Genomic DNA, 22087 nt, shown 5'->3' with positions numbered 1-22087 from the left:
ACCACCCTTTCAGGTAATCCATTCCAGATCCGCCAATGGGAATAGCTTCTCCCTATCTACTCTGTCTAGACCCCACAAGGTTTTGAATACCTATCAAATCTCATCTCAACCTTCTCTGCTCAAAGTAGAAAAATCCCATGTTCTCTAGTCTATCCAAGTAACTGAAGTCCCTCAGTCCTGGAATATTTTCTGCATCCTCTCTAAGGCCTTCACATCCTTCCTAAATTGTGGTGCACAGAATTGGACGCAATCCTCTAGTTGAGGCCGAACAATTGTTTTATAAAGGCTCAGCAAAACTTCCTTGCTTTTCTACTCTACGATTCTTTTTATGAAGACCAGTATCCCGTTTGCATTTTTAACCACTTTCTCAACCTTCCTTGTAACCTTCAACGATTTGTGCACATATACCCTCAGGTCTCGCTGTTCATGCACCCCACTTAGGATTGTACCAATTAGTTTATATTGCATCTCTTCATTCATCCTACCAAAATGTAACACTTCACACTTTTCAGTGTTAAATTTCATCTGCCACTTCCTTACCTGCCCACTTCAGCAGCCTGTCTATGTCTTCTTGAAGTCTAATAGTATCCTGCTCACTGTTCACTATAACTGCAAGTTTTGTGTCATCTGCAAATTTTGAAATTGTGCCCTGTACTCCCAAATCCAAGTCATTAATATGTATCAAGAAAAGCCCTGGTCCAAGTACAAACCCCTGGGGAGCATAACTGTATACCTTCCTCCAGCCTGAAAAACAACCGTTCACCACTAATGTTTGTTTCCTGTCACTTAGCCAATTTTGTATCTATGCTGCCACTGTTCCTTTTATTCCATGGGCTTCAACTTTGCTGGCAAGACTATCATGTGGCACTTTCTCAAACGCATTTTGGAAGTCCATATACACTAATTCAACCACATTGCCCTCATCAACCCTTTGTTACCTCATGAAAAGACTTGATCCTGTTAGTTAATTTAAGGGAACGGTAGCATAGTGGTAATATCACTGGCTACTAATCAAGAGGCGTGTGTTCAAATCAGCTGGGGAATTTAGATTCAGTTAATTAAATAAATCTGGAATAAAAAGTTAGTATCTGGAACAATGAAACTGTAGGATTGTCGTAAAAACCCATCTGGTTCACTAATGTCCTTTAGGGAAGATAATCTGCTGCCCAAACCTGGTCTGGCCTTATGTGACTCCAGACCCACAGCAATGAGGTTGACACTTAACTGCCCTCTGAAATGGCCTAGCAAGCCACTCCTTTGTAACAAATCGCTAGGAAACAAAATAATAAAAATGAAACCGGATGGAGCACCTGGCATCCACCTCAGCACTGGCTAAGGGCATGGCAACGGCAGACCCAGCCAAGTCAACCCTGCAGAGTCTTCCTCGCCAATGTCTGGGGACTTGCACCGGAATTGGGAGAGCTGTCCCACAGACTAGTCAAGCAACAGCCTGACATAGTCATACTCACCAAATCATACCTTACAGCCAATGTCCCAAACTCCTCCATCACCATCCCGAGTATATCCTGTCCCACCAGACACACCAGGTGTGGTGGCACAGTGGTATACAGTCGGGAAAGAATAGCCCTGGGAGTCCTCAACATTGGCTCTGGACCCCATGAAGTCTCATGGCTTCAGGTCAAGCTGATTACCACCTACCGCCCCCCCCCTCAGCTGATGAATCAGTACCCCGCCATGTTGAACAGCGCTTGGAAGAAGCACTGCGAGTAGCAATGCAACAGAATTTACTCTGGGTTGTGAACTTCAATGTCCATCACCAAGAGTGGCTCGGTAGCACCAATACTGACCGAGCTGGCCGAGTCCTGAAGGACATAGCTGGCAGTCTGGGCCTGCAACAGGAGGTGAGAGAACCAACACCAGGGCAAAACCTACTTGATTTTGTCCTCACCAATCTACTTGTCGGAGAAGCATTGTCCATTGTCTATGACAGTATTGGTAGAAGTGACCACCGCACAGTCATTGTGGAGATGAAGTCCTGTCTTCGTACTTAGGACACCCTCCATAGAGTTGTGTGGCACTATCACCGTGCTAAATGGGGTAGATTCAGAACAGATCTAGCAGCTCAAAACTGGGCATCAATGAGGTGCTTTGGGCCATCATCGGCAGCAGAATTGTACTCCACCACAACCTGTAAGCTCATGGCCCGGCATATCCCTCACTCTACCATCACCATCAAGCCAGGGAAACAACCCTGGTTCAATAAGGAGTGCAGAAGAGCATGCCAAGAGCAGCACTAGGCATACCTAAAATGAGTTGCCAACCTGGGGAATCTGCAACACAGGACTACATGCACGCAAAAAAGTGGAGGCAGCATGCTATAGACAGGGCTAAGCGATCCCATAAACAACAGATCATGTCAAAGCTCTGCAGTCCTGCCACATCCAGTTGTGAGTGGCAGTGGACCATTAAACAACTAACAGGAGGAGGAGGCTCGATGAATATTCCCATCCTCAATGATGGTGGAGCCCAGCAGGTGAGTGCAAAAGGCAAAGCTGAAGCGTTTGCAACCATCTTCAGCCAGAAGTGCCGAGCGGATGATGCATATTGGCCTCCTCCTGAGGTCCCCGCCATCACAGAAGCCAGTCTTCAGCTAATTCGATTCACTCCACGTGCTATCAAGAAATGGCCAATCGCACTGGATGAAGAAAAGGCTATGGATCCTGACAACATCTCGGCTATTGTGCTGAAGACCTGTGCTCCAGAACTAGCCGCTTCTCTAGCCTAGCTGTTCCAGTACAGCTACAACACTGGTATCTGTCCGACAATGTGGAAAACTGCCCAGAGATGTCCTGTCTACAAAAATCAGGACAAATCAAATCCAGCCAATTACCGCCCCATCAGTCTAGTCTCAATCATCAGCAAAGTGAGGGAAGGTGTCATCGACAGTGCTATAAAGCGGCAATTATTCACCAATGGCCTGCTCACTGAAGCCCAGTTTGGGTTTCGCCAAGATCACTCAGCTCCCGACCTCATTACAGCCTTGGTCCAAACATGGGCAAAGGAGCTGAATTCCAGAGTAGAAGTGAGAGTGACTGTGTTAGGGTTGGGAGTCACATGGCCGTGTAGATACGGGGCCGTGCTGTCCGGGCGAGGCTGGTTCTGGACCCAAGTGCAGACAGACGAGGCGAGAAGCAGGTATACAGTCTTAAATAACAGTACTTTACTAGATTCACACATTAATAGATTCACACAAGGAAAACAGTAACAAACATAAGAGCTCAAGACAAGCTACCAAACGGCTAGTCAAGATAGGAACTCAGGACAAGCTTCCATGAGGCAACCCACTTGTCCAGACTGAGCTCGAGACAAGCTACCACATAGGCAACCGGCTTGCTGAGATAAGACTCAAGACAAGCTACCACAGGGGTAATCGGCTTATCAATACAGAGCTCAAGACAAGCTACCACAGGGCAACATGCTTGTCCAAACTGAGCACCTTATCAAGACTGAGCAAATTGTCAGCACCTTGTCAAGACCAACATCAAAAAGAAGAACCACAGACTTAAATACAAGCAACAACCATGGCAACCAGCTTGTCAAGGCAAGCTGCCACAGAGCAAAAGGCTAGTCGAGACTGAGCACCTAGTCAAGACAAAGAACCTTGTCAAGACTAACTCCCTTGTCAGGACTGAGCACAGAGGGAAGAAACCACAGAACCTTTCTACAAGCAAAAACAGGTGAAAGCAATAAACCAGACGAAAGGCAGTTAAGTAATAAACAGGAGAAACAAGTAACAATTAACAAAGGAAAACCAACCAGTGAAGGTTCCATCTAGGGGTTACTGAAGGAACTGACCGGCACCCTCACAGACTGCCCTTGATATCAAGGCAGCATTTAGCCGGGTGTGGCATGAAGGAGCCCTAGTAAAACTGAAGTCAATGGGAATTGGGGTAAAACTGTCCACTGGCTGGAGTCACACCGAGCACAAAGGAAGATGGTTGTGGTGATTGCAGGTCAATCATCACAGCCACAGGACAACGCTGCAGGAGTTCCTCAGGGCAGTGTCCTAGGCCCAACCATCTTCAGCTGCTTCATCAATGACCTTCACTTCAACATAAGGTCAGAAATGGGGATGTTCGCTGATGACTGCACACTGTTCAGTGCCAGTCACAACCCCTCAGATAAAGAAGCAGTCCATGCCCGCATGCAACACGACCTGGACGACATTCAGGCTTGGGCTGATAAGTGGCAGGTAGCATTCTCGCCACAGAAGTGCCAGGCAATGACTTTCTCCAACAAGCAAGAGTCTAACCACTGTCCCTTGACATTCAATGGCATTACCATTGCCGAATACCCCACCATCAACATCCTGGGGTCACTAATGACCAGAAACATAACTGGGCCAGCCACATAAATACTGTTGCAATAATAACAGGTCACAGGCTAGGAATTCTGCGGCGAGTGTCTCACCTCCTGATTCCCCAAAACCTTTCCCCCATCTACAAGGCACAAGTAAGGAGTGTGATGGAATACTCTCCACTTGCCTGGATGAGTGCAGCTCGAACAACACTCAAGAAGCTCCACACCATCCAAGACAAAGCAGCCGGCTTGATTGGCAATCCACCCACCAAATTAAACCTTCATCCCCTCCACCACCGGCGTACCGTTGCTGCAGTGTGTAGCATCTACAAGATGCACTGCAGCAACTCGTGAAGGCTTCTTCAGCAGCACCTCTCAAACCCGCAACCACAAGGACAAGGGCAGCAGATGCATGGGAACACCACCACCTCCAAGTTCACTTCTAAGTCACACACCATCCTGACTTAGTATATCACCGATCGGTCATTGTCGCTTGGTCACAATCCTGGGAATCCCTACTTAACAGCACTGTGGGAGTACCTTCACCACACGGACTGCAATGGTTAATGAAGGTGGCTCACCGCCACCTTTTCAAGGGCAAGTAAGGATGGATAATAAATGCTGGCCTTGCCAGCGACGCCCACATCCCATTAAAGAATAAAAATAAACACGATTTGCCTTTGACAAACTCGTGCTGGCATTCCATAATTAATCCACACTTGTCCAAGTGAATGTTAAACTTGTCCCTGATTATCGTTTGTAAAAGTTTCCCCACTACCGAGGTTAAACAGAATGGCCTGTGGCTGCTGGGTCTGTCTTTACATTCCTCTTTGGCCAAGGATGTAACATTTGCAATTGTCCAGTCCTCTTGCCCACCCTGTATCCAAGGAGGTTTGGAAGATTATGGCGAGTACTCCTGAGATTTCCTCCTTAACCTGCCTCAGCATCGTAGGATGCATCCCATCCGGTCCTGGTGACTTATCAACGTTAAGCACAGCCAGCCTTTTCAGTATTTCCTCTTCATCAATTTTTATCTCATCTAGTATCTCCACTGCCTTCTCTTTCACTTTGACTTTGGCAACATCTTCTTCAAAGAGCAATCCAGTCAGTCCCACTCCACCCTTCTTTCCCAATATCTCTGCAACTCTTTACCCTTGAATAATTAATCCAATTCATCTTTTGAACTCTACTATTGAATGTTTATCCAGTACCCTATCAGGCAATGCATTCCAAATCCTAACCACTCTTTGCTAAATAAGGGTTTTCCTCATGCCGCCTGTGGTTATTTAACCAATCACATTAAGTCTGGGCTATCTGGTTATCGACACTTCATTCATTGGAAACAGTTTCTCTTTATTTACTTTATCTAAACCCTTCTTGATTTTAAATACCTTATTAAATCTCCTCCTAGCCTTCTCTGATCAAAGGAGAACAGTCCCAGCTTCTCTAGTCTGTGCACATAAATGTAATCCCTGGATCATTCCAGTAAATCTCTCCTGTACAATCTCGAAAGCCTTCACGTCCTTCCTAAATTGTGGTGCCAGCATTGGACACAATACTGCAGCTGGGGCCGAACTCGTATTTTATATAGGTTTCGCATAAATTCCTGGCTTTTGTACTCTGTGCTTCTATTTATAAAGCCAATGATCACAAACTGCTTGGTTCACCTATCTAGTCGCCTTCAAAGATTTATCCACAAGCACCCACAGTTCACTCTTTTCTTACACCCGCTTCAAAATTGTATCATTTAGCTTGTATTGTCTCTCCTCATTCTTCGAATCAAAATATATCACCTCACACTTTTCTGCGTTAAATTTCATCTGCCATGTGGCCGCCCAGTCCACCAACCAGTCTTTGGCGAATTCAAGTCTGTTGTTATCTGCCTCACTGTTTACTACACTTCCATGTTTCGTGTCCTCCGCAAATTTCGATTTTGTTCCCTGTTCCCCAATGTGCATCATAAACAGCATGCTGAACCCTGGGGGCCACCATTGTACACCTCCCTACAGTCTGAAAAACAACCATTCGCCACAAATCTCTGTTTTCTATTGTTTTGCCAAATATGAATCCATGTTACTCCAGTCCGGTTTAACCCATGGGCTGCAATTTTGCTTAATATGTGATACTTTATCAAACGCCTTTTGAATGTCCATAGACACAACATCAACATAGCTGCCCCATACACCCTCTCTGTTACCTCATCCAGTAATCAATCAAGTTAGTCAAACACGATTTTTACTTAACAAATCCGTGCTGAGCTTTTTTATTAGTTCTTGCTCGTCCAAGTAAATGTTAAATTTCTCCCGGATTATAGTTTCTAAAAAGCTGCCCCCACCACTGATATTAAACTGATGTCCTGCAATTGTCGGGTTTATCATTCTCCCCTTTTATGATCAACAGTGTAACATTTTGAATCCTTCAGTCCTCGAGCACCACACCTGTATCTAAGGAGGGTTGGAAGATTTTGGTCAGCACCTCTGCAATTTCTGCCCTTACTTCCCTCAGCAACCGAGGATACATCCCTTCCAGACCAGGTGACGTATCCACCTTAAGTACTTCCAGCCTTTCTAGTACCTTCTCTCTATCTATTTTTATCTCATCCATTATACTGACAACCTCATTGTTTACCGTAGCTTTGGCAAAGTCCTCTTCCATGATAAGCACTGATGCAAAATATTCATTTAGTGCCTCGGCCATGCATCTGCAATGTATTCCCTAATTCCCCCCGCCACACCTCTGACAACCTTTTACTGTTTCTATCCCTATAGAAGATGTTTGAATTCCATTTTATGTTGGCCACCAATCTATTACCGTAATGTCTCCTAGACACTCTGATTTTCTTTTTCACTGCTCCTCTATACTTTTTATTTTCAGCCTGATTCTCTCTTGTATTATCAAGCTGATATCTGTCATAAGCCCCTTTGTTCTGCTTCATCCTACTCTCTAAATCCTTTAACATCCAGGAAGCTCTGCCTTTGGTTGCCCTCCCTTTCCCCCTTGTGGGCATGTTCCCATACTGTACCTAAACCATCTCTTTAAATGCTACTCTTTGCTCCATTATATTTCTGCATGCCAGTCTTTAACTCCAATTTATCCCAGCCAGATCCCTCCTCAATTTAATGAAATTAGCCCTTCGCCAGTTAAGTATTTATATTCTACATTGTTTCTTTTGCTTCTCCATAACTAAGCCAAACCTTATGATAATATTATCACTAATCCCAAGATGCTCCCCATGGTGATTTTCTCCACTTGACTCACTTCATTCCCCAAGATCACATATGGCAATGCATTGTTCCGCTTTGGGTATGAAACATACTGATTAACAAAATTCCACTTCAGACATTCCTCGACCTCTGCCCTTATCACAGTCACTTGCACATTCAATGTCGGGGTAGTTAAGGTCTCCCATTATCACTACTCAACAAAGTCTCTCTACCATCTTAAAAGTACAAATTATGAATGGAATGGAATACTCTCCACTTACCTGGACAGCTGCAGCTGCAACAACAGTCAAGAAGACCGACACGATCGAGGCCAAACCAGTCTGCTTGATTGACATCTGATCGTCGACACGTTTACGCCTTAGACCACCGATCTGCTATGGCAGCTGCATGTCCTATGTATAAGAAACATTACAGCGACTTGCCAAAGTTTCCTCGAGAGCACCATCCACCCTCCACCATCTGGATGGAAAAGGGCAGCTGGTGTGGGGGAGCACGATCACTTCCAAGTTCCTTTCAAGTCACACGCTATCCTGCCTTGGAAATACATCCGCATTTATTCATCATTACTGCAGAAAAATCCGAAAACGCCCCATGGAACGTCATTGGGGGAGTACATTCAGCACATGGACTACAGCGGTCCCACCACCGCTTAATTAAGGGCAACGATGTACGGGTAATAAATGTTGGCCTTAACAATGACTCCCACATCCCGAGAATAAATATAAAATTATACGGTAGACAACTGGGACGATTTATCACCTGATTTCTCTCCTGAGAAACAGTCGCCCAGCAGTATATTTTAATTTGTTCATGGGAAATGGGCGTCGCTGGCAAGCTCAGCATTTTTACCCCTCCCTAATTGCCCTTGAGAAGGTTGTGGTGAACCGCTGCAGTCCGTGTTGTGAAGCTACTCCCACAGTGCTGTTTGGGAGGGAGTTCCAGGATTTTGAATCAGAGACGATGGAGGATTAGGAGGGTGTGTGATGGAGCAGAACTTGGAGGTGGTGGTTTTCCCATGCACGTGCTGCCCTTGTCCTTCTGGGTGGTAATGGTCGTGGTTTGGGGAGGTGCTGTCGAAGAAGCCTTGGTGAGTTGCTGCAGGTCATCGTGTTGGGACACACTGCAGCCACGGTGCACCAACGGTCGAGGGATTGAATGTTTAAGTTGGTGGATGGGGTGCCATCAAGTGGACTGCTTTGTCCTGGATGCTGTCGAGCTTCTGGAGTGTTGTTCCTACTGCATTCATCCAAGCAAGTGGAGAGTATTCCATTACACTCCTTACTTGTGCCTTTTAGATAGTGAAAAGGCTTTGGTGAGTCAAGAGCTGAGTCACACGCTACAGAATATTTACCTGCTGACGTGCTCTTGTAGTCACTATAGTTATGTCACTGCTCCAGTTAAATTTCTGGTTAACAGTGATACCAAGATGAAGATGGTTGGGGCTTTCGGCGCTGGTAATGGGTTGAATATCAAGGGTCGGTAGTTAGATTCTCCTGTTGGACATAGTCTTTGCCGCGCACTTGTCTGGTGCAAATGTTAATTGCCACTTATTAGGCCAAGCCTGAATGTTGTCCAGGCCTTGCTGCATGCGAGCATGGATTGTTTCTTTATCTGAGGAGTTGCGAATGGAATTGAACACTGTGCAATCATCAGCGAACATCCCCTCCTCAGACCTTATGATGGAGGGACGGTCGTGAATGAAGCAGCTGAAGATGGTTGGGCCTAGGACACTGCCCCGAGGAACCCCTACATCTGTGTCCTGGGGCTGAGATGATTTGCCTCCAACTACCACAACCATCCTTCATTGTGTTAGGGATGATGCCAGCCAGTGGAGAGTGTTCCCCGATTCCCATTTACTTCAATTTTGCCATGGCTCCTGGATGCCAAACTCGGCCAAACACTGCCTTGATGTCAAGGGCAGTCAATCTTAAATCACCTCTGCAATTTTGCTCTATTGTCCATTTTTGGACCAAGGCTGTAATGAGGTCTGGATCCGAGATGTCCTCGAGGAACCTTTTTGAACACCTATGAGCTGTTAATTGGTAAGTACCTTTTAATAGCACTGTGCGAATCGAATCATCCACTTTGGACTTCTGATTGAAGCTCGTTGCTAATGCTTCTTCCTTGGGTTTTGCTCTCACGTGATTGGCCCCTCCAACATTGGTGATGGGGATTGTTCATGGAGCCTCCTCCACCCGTTAGTTGTTTAATTGTCTGCCATCATTTACGACTGGATGTAGCAGGACTGCAGAGCTTTGATCCGATCCGTTGTTTGTCAGATAACTTAGCTCTGTCAAAAGTATGATCTTTTCGCTGTTTAGCATGTACGTAGTCCTGTGCTGTACCTTCACCAACTTCAGTTTTAGGTACGCCTGGTGCTGCTCCTGGCATGCTCTTCTATGCAAGTTGAAAAGTGAGGTTTGACTTCGGCTCCCATGGACACGCATGGACCGCCTGATGCATTTGCAAGTGTACCTCTAAATGAAGGAGCAGCAAGCCTGTCTGCTTTGGAAGAGGCGACAGCTACATATGAAATGTGGTACCTAATGCCAGTTGTAAGCTCTCCATTGTTTCAGGTAATCTACAGAACAAACAGGAAACTGTTCAACCTCCGTCGCCTCCAGTCCAGATCCAAGGTTGTCCCATCCTCTGTTGTCGAATTACAGTATGCAGATGATGCTTGTGTCTGTGCACACACTGAAGTCAAACTCCAAACCATCGTCAACACCTTCACCAAAGCATTTGCGAGCATGGGCCTTACACTAAACATCTGTAAGACAAAGGTCTTCTACCAAACTGCCCCCGCTGCACAATACTGCTCCCCGTTTATCAAATCCATGATAAGGCATTGGACAGCGTGGACCACTTTTCAAACCTGGAGAGCCTACTGTCAGCAAGGGCAGGCGTCGATGACGAAGTCCAACACTGCCTTCAGTGTGCCAGTGCAGCCTTCGGTCGCCTGATGAAGAGTGTTTGAAGACCAGGACCTCAAACCCAGCACCAAACTCATGATCTACAGACCAGTAGTGATATCCGCCCTCCTGTATGCTTCAGAGACAGGGACCATATACAGCAGGCACCTCAATGCACTGCAGAGGTACCACCAATGCTGCATCCGCAAGATCCTGCAAATCCATTGGCAGGATAGGCGCACCAACGTCAGTGTTCTTGCTCAGGCCAACATCCCAAGAGTTGAAGCCTTGACCATGCTCGATGGACGGGGCACATTGTCCGCATGCCGGATACGAGACTCCCAAAACAAGCACTCTATTCGAAGCTTCGACATGGCAGGAGAGTCCCAGGCGGGCAGAGGACACCTGGGAATCCCTGCCATTGATGTAAATAACATAAAGAGGAAGAAAAAATTGAAATAGTGAAAATGTCAAACAACTAAAAATACTGGAAATGCTCTGCACTCTAACAGTTCTCCGATTATATATTTTTCATACCTCTTTGCTCAATGTGTTCGTGACACAATTTAAATTAACGGAGTCCAGTTGCTTTCTCCAAATCCATCATAAGTTATAAAAAAGATTTAAATACTGCTCCTAACATTCACAATTCCAGTGGGAATAGTCCCACTATTCCCAATTAAAAATATTATTCGATCAAAGGAAGAGGCTTATAATGTTGCCAAAAGGAGTAGTAAGTCTGAGGATTGGGAGGATTTTAGAATTCAGCAAAGATGGACCAAGAAATTGATAAAGAAAGGGAAAATAGGATATGAGAGTAAACTAATGAGACACATAAAAACAGAATGTAAAGCTTCTATTGGTATGTAAAAATGAAAAGATTAGCGGAAGTAAATTTGGGTTCCTTACAGGCTGAGACAGGAGAAATTATAAAGGGGAATAAGAAATTAAACAAATACTTTGTGTCTGTCATCACGGAAGACTACGCAAAAAACTTAACGGAAGTAGTGGAGAACCAAGGCTCAAGCTAGAATGAGGAACTGAAAGAAACTAGTATTAGTAAAGAAATAGTGCTGGAGAAATTAATGACTGAAGGCCTTAAGTCTCCTGGACCTGATGGCCTGCATCCTAGGGTTTTGAAATAGGTGGCTATAGAGATAGTGGATGCATTCGTTGTCATTTTCCAAAATTTCATAGAATGTAGAAACGTTCCCACGGATTGGAATGTGGCAAATGTAACCCCACTATTTACGAAAGGAGAGAGAAAGAAAACAGGGAACTACAAACCAGTTAGCCTGACATCAGTAGTAGTGAAAATGCTAGAATCTATTATTAAGGACGTGGTAAAAGGGGACTTAGAAAATAATAATAGGATTGGGCAGAGTCAACACGAATTTCTGAAAGGGAAATCGTGTGCGACGAATCTGTTAGGGTTTTTTGAGGTTGTAACTAACAGAATAGATAAGTGGCAGCCATTGGATGTGGTGTATTTGGATTTTCAGAAGGCATTCGATAAGGTGCCACACAAGGGGTCATTAAACAAAATTAGCACTCATGGATTTGTGGCTAATATAGTAGCATGGATTAAGAATTGGTTAACGGACAGAAAACAGAGAGTAGGAATAAATGGGTCATTTTCCGGTTGGCAGGCTGTGACTAGTGGCGTACCGCAAGGATCAGTGCTTGGGCCTCAGCAATTCACAATCTACATCAATGATTTGGATGAGGGGACCAAATGTAATATATCCAAATTTGCTGATAATACAAAGCTGGGTGGGAATGTAAGTTGTGAGGATGATGCAAGGAGGCTTCAAGGTGATGTAGGCAGGCAAAGTGAATGGGTAATTACATGGCAAGTGGAAAAGTATATGAAGAAATGTGAAGTTATCCACTTTCGTGGGAAAAATAGAAAAGCAGCGTATTTTTTAAATGGTGAGAGATTGGGAAATGTTGGTGCTCAGAGGGACCTGGGTGACCTTGTACAAGAATCATTGAAAGTTAACATGCAGGTACAGCAAGCAGTTAGGAAAGTAAATGGTATTTTGGCCTTTATTACAAGAGCATTTGAGCATAAAGGTAAAGGGTCTTACTACAATTATATAGGTCCCTGGTGAGACCACACCTGGGGTTTTGTGTACAGCTTTTTAACCATACCTAAGAAGAATATACTAGCCATACAGTGATTGCAAGGAAGATTCACCAGACTAGTACCTGGGATGGGGGGATTGACCTATGATGAGAAATTGTGCAGACTAGGCCTATATTCTCTAGAGTTTAGAAGGATGAGAGGTGATCTCAATGGAACATTAAAAATTCTTACAGGACTTGACAGGATAAATGCAGGGAGAATGTTTTCCCTGGCTGGAGAGTCTAACACTAAGTGTCACAGTCTCAGAATAAGGGGTCGACCATTTTGGACTGAGATGAGGAGAAATGTCTTCACTCAGAGAGTGGTGAATCTTTGGAGTTCTCTACCCCAGAGGGCTGTGGAGGCTCAGTCGTTGAGGATATTCAAGAAAGAGTGCGATAGATTTTTGAATATTAAGGGAATCAAGGGATTTGGGGATAGTGCAGGAAGGTGGCGATGAGGTTGAAGATCAGCCATGATCTTATTGAATGGCAGAGCAGGCTCGAAGGGCCAAATGGCCTACTCCCACTCCTATTTTTTATGTTTCTTATTTCTTAAGTTGCTGCCATACCTGTAGTTTCCTATTATTGGCTTGATCCTACTTTTAGTAAGTTCACACACTGCACAAAATACTTTAGTTGCGATCGAACCATTCCCTTGCACAAATTTATCATTACCTCATTCATTTTACATGCCACAACCCTCTTTATCAATCCCAAAATGCTGTGGACTTCCATTATTAGTTTATCTACTGGCACTCGCACTTTCATTGAAATGTATTTTTGATCCCTTAGTTCTTTCTGTTCATCCACCTGTCTGACCATTCCTCCTACCTATCTATATCCTCCTCGCTGATAGCCTAACAGCCTAACTTTTCGTAGTCTCAAAAACGATAACGTACTACTTATGCCCATGTCCACCTTATTGTTGTACACTGGGAAATTTATGTTGTTCCATTATTCACGCAAATAAAAGAGCCTATTATATATTCCAAGTCTTCGGTACATCATTGCCTCTCTCGTCGAGCTCGAAGCTGCAGGCCATGTCCTCCACATAATGGCACAGGCGGAAGAAGATGATAGACACAAATAACAAGAGAAAGTGCTGGAAGCATTCCGCAGGTCAGGCAGCTTCGAGGAGAGATGATAGACACGCCTGTCCCCTGCTCCCAGAGTGAGAGAGAAGCGATCGTTTTTTGTGGCGATCGGAGATGCAGAGCTTGAACCTGCCTCCATTCCTCCATGGAGGAAAAATAAAGAACAACGATGAATGATAGAGTCCAGGAGACCAAAAACAATCAGAGGAAATATTTGCGAAGGATATCAAGCACCAATTAACCATACATGTAAACGGAGAGACATATATAAAAGTAGGATGGAAGGCGGAAGGAAGGAAGCAAAGAAGGACGGAAGGAAGGATGGATGGAAGGAAGGAAGGCAGAGAGATTAGGGTATCTACGAAAGAGAGATGACAAAGAGTTTATATTGTGAAAGAGAAGTGTTGATTAAAGAAATACTTCAATTATACTTCATTTACACGTGCAGAACAACTCTATTTTTAACATGTTCATTAATAATAGGTCATTGATGTAGAAAGCAAATAAATAAGTGACCTTTGTTTACTACATGCAAAGAAATGCACAGCGGCGGGCATTGCTTGCTTAACAGTTGATTTATAATGTATACATCTGTATTGAAACCTTATTGAATGTATAGCTATATGCAGATCTAATCTAAAATAATAAGCGGTAGTTAAAGTTGCATATTTTCCGCTCAGCAACATGCTGTTCAATTTCGGAATAACAATAGAAGAATTGAAAAGGGATTATATTGCCTTTTCTTGCACCGTGTTATCAATATTTTTCTCGAAACTTGGAAGCCAGTAAAGCACTCGCATCTCCAGCAGAGGGCAGCTCTGTCTTCCTAGCTCGCGGGTTTTGTTCAGTTACTGTCCTCCAGGCGATGAGGGTAAAATGTTGCCACTGCGCAATGAAGAACGCTTCCATTTCAAATAACTGATGCCAGCATTACGCACGCCCAACTGAGGTATAAAAGAGATAGCTGCAGATTTCTTTCCGTTCAAGCCTAAAAATGGGCGTACGCCCGGACTCCATAACAACATCAAATATGAAAATAATGCGATATTTTAGTTTCTGTCAGCGAACCTTGCTTGTGGACATTCTGAGGGAGGCTAACAAATCGCGAAAATAGTGGTAGTTTTGCACTGTGGCTCTTTACCGACTCTGGATGCTTGTGAGGCTTAGCTCGCAAAATGCAGTAGAGAATGAACTTCCTTCCTTGAATCCGGGCTGATTTTCGACTAATGAGCCAGGTGCGAAAGAAAATTGAGCCTAAGTACCAATCCACCAAGCCATGGATGAAAATATATTTCAAAAGCTGTTGAGGACATAACGGCCCTGTTATTGTAAATTAATCACCCATATGTGGCAAAAAGACGGTGATTATACGTTGTGCATATCATGCACCAGTATTACGGATCACATTTTCTCCACACGTATGATAATGACGCACGGCCCACCAGCAGATATCTGATCTTTCCATACGTTTGGAATTCAGCAATGTCATCCGGGAATCTGAAGCTGGCATTTAATTTGCAAGGACTCAACCATGAAGATCAATGAAATCACAAAAGACACTACTAAATTACACTGTTCAATCAAATTTTCAATGTTATTTTTAAAATAAATTAATAATAAACTGCCATAAACAGAAGTCTTTGGTGGAGCCCCGTGAGGAAATGTTAACGCGCGTTTAAGTTGATTTTCTGCAACTTAAATAATGGTTATTCATTATAAGCAATTATTACATATCGGTTTGCAAACAAAATGTATTGTTGATAAATAAAAATATAAAAATATGATTAGAATGCATGTACGCGATTTTTTGTTGAGCACTTTTAAATATAAAATAATGCAAAACGAGCCTGCTTTAAGAATAGTTTGGTGCAGTTGTTGGTTCAGACTCTTTGTGTCGCTGTCTACCAATAAGGAGCTGAGACACTGTAAGAGATCTACCTCCTCCCTCATCATCAAATGCAGCGCAGAATCGCAGGGAAAGGGACACAGTGCCTTCGTTTACGCGCTGCAGCCATGTTTAGAAACATTGCTTGGGTCACTTTTGTGCATTTTTGGATTTAATATCGGCATTTCGAAGCAAGAAAAGTCGTATTTTATGGTGCGATAAACTGGCGATTGAAACGATTGTCAGACGCTCGGAAATACGTCGAATATAATTCAGAGGAATGGCGAATACATTCAGCGGAGGGGCGTGTATTTTGTTGCTGCTTTGTGTCTCGGAACCGGTTTTCGGACGAATTCGCTACTCTGTTCCCGAGGAACTGGAGATTGGTGCCCTTGTTGGAAACATCGCTGAAGATTTAAGGATAAACTTTCGGGAATTAACAGCTCGGACTTTTCAGCTGCTCTCCGATGATGGAAAGCAATATTTCGAGGTAAATATGGAAACTGGGATGTTATTTGTTAATGAAAGAATCGACAGGGAGAAGCTTTGTATGGAAAGCTCTACTTGTTCCATGTCTTTAGAATTAACCGCGGAAAATCCTTTTGAGGTATATTCTCTTGAAGTGGAGATATTGGACATAAATGATAATTCACCGATTTTCCAGAAAAGTAGATTGTCATTGCAGATCGCTGAGTCAGTTGCACCAGGAGCGCGCTTCCCTCTCGAGTTCGCGCATGACCAGGACGTTGGAACAAACACTGTCAGCACTTACCAGATTAGTTCAAATGAGCACTTCGGCCTCAAAATGCAGACAACAAACGATGGTCGCAAAATCGCTGATCTGTTCTTGGAGAAACCCTTAGACCGCGAACATAAATCATCCTTTGAGCTGGTATTGACGGCTGTTGATGGTGGGATACCGCAAAGGTCTGGCACAGCTCAGATTATCATTACTGTGGCGGACGTCAATGATAACGCGCCTGTATTCGATCATGAAATATATAGGACGAGTGTGTTAGAAAACATACCCAAGGGTACTCTGATGATCAAACTACACGCAGCTGATTTAGACGAAGGTGCCAACGCGGAGTTCAAATATTCCTTCAGCAATTACGCTTCAGAAAGAGTGCGCGAGTTGTTCAAGTTGGACGCGGAATCCGGAGAGATCAGAGTTCAGGGTTTACTGGATTTTGAAAAATCAGAAATGTATGAACTTGCGGTTCAGGCTGTGGACAGTGCTCCAAACGTGGGACATGCCAAAGTACACGTCAGAATAGTTGATGTGAATGATAATGCCCCCGAGATAAAGCTGACCTCAGTAACCAAAAGGATACCCGAGAATGCGACACCGGGTTCTCTGATCGCTGTATTCAGTGTCACAGATCGAGATTCTGAGGAGAACGGGCACGTTCGATGTCAGATTGCAATGAATGTGCCATTCAAGCTTGAAACGACCTCCAATAATCACTACAAGTTGTTAACCACTGATATACTGGATCGTGAAACGACCGCACTTTACAACATCTCCATTTCTGCCAGGGATGCAGGGTCACCCTCCCTTTCTTCGAACAAAACCATCGTGGTTTATGTTTCTGATATAAATGACAACGTTCCGGGGTTTACGCAGTCTTCATATAACGTGTATCTGATGGAGAACAATACTCCTGGTGCATCTATCTTTTCTGTTACCGCTCTGGATCCGGATTTAAACAAGAATGGGGACGTCTCCTATTCTATTCTGGAGAATCAGATACAAGATGTGCCTGCTCCTGCTTACTTTACTATTAACTCGAAAAGTGGGAGCATTTACGCGCTGCGCTCCTTTGACTATGAACAACTGAAGAATTTCCAGATCAAAGTTCAAGCTCAGGATGCTGGATCTCCCCGGCTGAGCAGCTCTGCTATGGTCAGCATTATTATTTTGGATCAAAACGACAATGCTCCACGTGTTATTTCACCATTAACGTGGAACAGTTCAGCGGCACTGGAGATAGTTCTCCACTCAATATCTCCAGGATACTTGGTGAACAAGGTAATAGCTAATGATGCAGATTCCGGTCAGAATGCACGGCTTTCCTATAAACTGATTGAAGCCACTGATCGGAGTCTCTTCACTGTGGGTCTTTACTCCGGAGAAATCAGAACAACCCGATGGTTTAAGGAACAAGACGCTACTAAACAAAGAGTGGTGGTCTTGGTGAAAGACAATGGACAACCGAGTTTGTCAAGCACGGTCACAATCCTCTTTTCAATCCCGGCGAACAGTACTGAAAAACTTTCTGAACGTATAGACCATCCCAGGCACGCTGAATATTTATCGGATCTAAATATGTATTTGATAATAATTTTTGGATCAACGAGCCTCATCTTTCTTGTTACAATAATCTTGCTGGTCTTCCTGAAGTGTAAACAAGACCGAAATAATATTCGTTACCACAGCCCTACAATTTACTGTTGTTGTATGCGACGGAATTCGAATGATATCTTTAATCAGAGACCTGCACCAAACGGATCTTTAAATTATTATGGAGCTGCTCAAACTCTCCCTGTTTCCGAAACTTATCGTTACACGGTTCGTTTATCCCCGGAATCATCCAAGAGTGATTTTTTGTTTCTAAAGTCCTGCCATCCTTCCTTACCTTTAAGTGACGACAGTGTTGGTGACTGCAGTGTGCGAAAGGAATCGAGGCAGCAATCGTATACTGTGGCTGATGGCTAATGCACTTCCCAAAGACCCTGATATATTACGCAGTACAATTCAAGAGTGCGTTTTCTGTATGTTAATCATTTACCGCGGGAATTGACGTGTACAGTGAGGACAATAATAGCAATGTCTGTCTAAATTTGCCACTTTTGTGAATCCCTGAGTAATACGTTTACAATTCCTTGAATAACTTACCGGTTTCCAGTTTTTATCAGTTCTAACAGAAAGCAAAATTTAACCAATAATTGTAAAGCATCATCCCATAGCAGCAGTTCCCGCAGATAATATAACTCAATAAAAATTTCGTTTCACATTTGATTGTGAATACAACTTATTTCTATTGTATCAACGTTCATTTAAATCTCGCCCATTGTATGTAAACTCCTTACATTCCGTTTCGCTACAACATTGAGTAGATAATCGCGTTGCATTAATCTTAGAATCAGGAGAAAATTAATCAATTGTGATAATAGCTTTGCACTCGAGATTACTGCAAGTTGGGGTAATCATACATTGACACTTGTGCTCGATTTTAATGACATGATACGGTGTCGTTACACCCTCTCGAAGCAGTTGTTTATGTTTCCAACAATAATGATACATTGAGGAGAAGCAAGACGGAATATTATAATTCGAGTTGTTAGAGCATGGAATTATTTGCTAGTGGAAGTAGCTGAGACAGAGACCAATCATTCTTTAAACGGACAAGCGGATTAACATTTGCAGCAGAGGAAATGCAGGGCTATTTACATAGAAACATGGAAGATAGGAGCGGGTGTAGGTCATTCGGCCCCTCGATCCTGCTCCACCATTCAATGCGATCATGGCTGATCATCCAAATTCAGTACCCAGTCCCTGATTTCTCCCCATACCCCTTGATCCCTTTAGCCTTAAGAAATATATCCAACTCCTTCTTGAATATATTTCATGTATTGGCCTCTACTGCCTTCTGTGGTACAGAATTCCACAGGTTCACCACTCTCTGGGTGAAGAAATTCCTCCTCATTTCTGTCCTAAATGGCCTGCCCCTTATCCTTAGACTGTGACCCCTGGTTCTGGACTCCCCGACCATCGGGAACATCCCTCCTGCATCTAGTCTGTCCAGTCCTGTCATAATGTTATAAGCTTCAACGAGATCCTCACTCATTCTTCTAAACTCCAGCGAGTACAAGCCCAATCGACCCAATCTCTCCTCATACGTCATTCCTGCCATCCCAGGTATCAGCCTGGTGAATCTTCGCTGAACTCCTTCCATGGCAAGAGCATCCTTCCTCACATAAGGCGACCAAAACGGCACACAATACTCAAGATGTGGTCTCACCAAGGCCCTGTATAACTGCAGCAAGACATCCATGTTCCTGTACTCAAACCCTCTCGCTACAAAGGCCAACATGCCAATTGCCTTCTTAACCGACTGCTGCACCTGCATGCTTACCTTCAGCGACTGATGCACAAGGACACCCAGGTCTCGTTGCACTTCCCCTTCTCCCAATCTATTGCCAATCAGATAATAATCTGCCTTCCTGTTTTTGCCACCAAAGTGGATAACCTCGCATTTATCCGCGTTTTATTACACCTGCCATGATTTTGCCCAATCCCCCAACCTGTCCAAATCATCCTGAAGTTATTCAGCATCATCCTCACAGCACACACGACCACCCAGCTTTGTGTCGTCTGCAAATTTGGAGTTATTACATCTAGTTCCCTTGTCTAGATCATTAATATATATTGTGAATAGCTGGGGCCCAAGGACCGATCCCTGTGGAACCCCACTAGTCACTGACTGCCACTCGCAAAAAGACCCGTTTATTCCAACTCTTTGCTTTCTGTCTGCCAACCAGTTCTCTATTCAAGTCAATACCTTGCCCCCAATCCCATGTGCCTTAACTTCACACGCTAATCTCTTATGCAGGACTTTATCGAAAGCCCTCTGAAAGTCCAAATACACCACTTCCACTGGTTCTCCCTTATCTATTTTACCAGTTACATCCTCAAAAAATTCCAGTAGATTAGTCAAGCACGATTTACCTTTTGTAAATCCATGTTGACTTTGTCCGAATCTGTCACTGTTTTCCAGGTGCTCTGCTATTACATCTTTTATAATGGACTCTAGCATTTTCCCCACTACCAATGTCAGGCTTACCAGTCTGTAAATCCCCGTTTTCACTCTACCACCTTTTTTGAATAGTGGGGTTACATTAGCTAGCCTCCAATCCATGGGTACTGTTCCAGATTCCATCGAATGCTGGAAGATGATCAGCAAAGCATCAACTATTTCTAGGGCCACTTCCTTAAGCACCCTAGGATGTAGGTTATCAGGCCTTGGCGATTTATCGGCCTTCAATCCCATCAATTTTCCGAACACCATTTCCCTACAAATATTGATTTATTTCAGTTCCTCCCTTTCATCAGACCCTATGTTCCCCGACATCTCTGGGAGGTTATTTGGGTCCTCCTTTGTGAAGACAGAACAAAAATATGTATTTAATTGGTCTGCCAATTCTTTGTTCCCCATTATAAATTCCCCTGATTCTGACTGCAAGGGACCTACGCTTCACTTCACCAATCTTTTGCTCTTCACATATCTATGAAAGCTTTTACAGTCAGTTTTTATGTTCCTTGCAAGCTTACTCTCATATTCTATTTTCCCTTTCTTAATTAATCCCTTTGTCCTCCTTTGTTGAATGCTAAACTGCTCCCAATCCTCAGGCTTACTGCTTTTTCTGGCCAATTTATATGTCCTCTCCTTGGATCTTGTGCTATCCCTAATTTCCCTTGTTACCCACGGTTGAGTCACCTTTTTTGTTTTATGTTTATGCCAAACTGGGATGAACAAATTCTGTAGTTCATCCATGTGGTCTTTGAATGTTTGCCATTGCCTATCCACCGTCAACCTATCCAACCCCACTCAATCCTACCCAACTCGTGCCTCAGACCATCATAGTTTCCTTTATTTAAATTTAGGACCCTAGTCTCTGAGTTCAGTCTCCATCTTAATGAAGAATTCGATCATATTATGATCGCTCCGACCCAAGGGGCCTCGTAAAACAAGATTGCTAATTAATCCTTTCTCATTACATAATACTCAGTCTAAGATGGCCTGATCTCTGGTTGGTTCCTCGACATATTGGTCCAGGAAACCATCCCTTAAACACGCCAGGAATTCCTCCTCCACAGTATTGTTACTAATTAGGTTAGCCCAATCTAAATGTAGATTAAAGTCACCCATGATGACTGCTGTGCCCTTATTGCATGCTTCTCTAATTTCCCTTTTAATTCCATCCCCAACCTCTGCATTACTGTTTGGAGGTCTATATACCACTCCCACTAACGTCTACTGCCCCTTGGTATTTCTCAGTTCTACCCATACAGGTTCCACATCATCAGAGCTAATATCCTTCCTTACAATTGTGTTAATCCCTTCTTTAACCAGCAATGCTACCCCACCTCCCTTTCCTTTTTACCTATCTTTCCTGAATATTGAATACCCCTGGATGTTGAGTTCCGAGCGTTGACCACCCTGGAGCCATGTTTCCGTAACCCCAATCAAATCATATTCGTTTACCTCTATTTGCACAGCTAATTCATCCACCTTATTACGAATGCTCCTCGCATTAAGACACAAAGCCTTCAAACTTTTTTTTGAACGCTCTTACACCTATTAGAATTATTATTTACTGTGGCCATGTTTGATTTAAACTGTTGGTTTCTCTGACTGCCACTTTTGTTTTTCTCCTTTCTATCTTTTGCTTTTATCCTTGTTTCCCTTTCCTCTGTCCACTTGCTCAGGTTCCCAACTGCCAGCCATTTTAGTTTAA

The 22087-nt window shown here is 43.7% G+C and overlaps 1 pseudogene; it reads left to right on the top strand.

Moving 5' to 3' along the window:
- The first annotated feature begins 15667 nt into the window (after positions 1–15667).
- On the top strand, positions 15668–19748 carry LOC147114308 (protocadherin alpha-C2 pseudogene; annotated as a pseudogene).
- Positions 19749–22087: the final 2339 nt, after the last annotated feature.

The sequence above is a fragment of the Somniosus microcephalus genome, chromosome 8 (genome assembly GCF_052327205.1).
Source record: "Somniosus microcephalus isolate GS21.2 chromosome 8, FLI_Smic_1.0, whole genome shotgun sequence".
NCBI classification, from domain to species: Eukaryota; Metazoa; Chordata; class Chondrichthyes; order Squaliformes; family Somniosidae; genus Somniosus; species Somniosus microcephalus.
The sequence above is the reverse complement of the archived record's forward strand: the minus strand, read 5'-3'. Positions and strand labels throughout refer to the sequence as shown.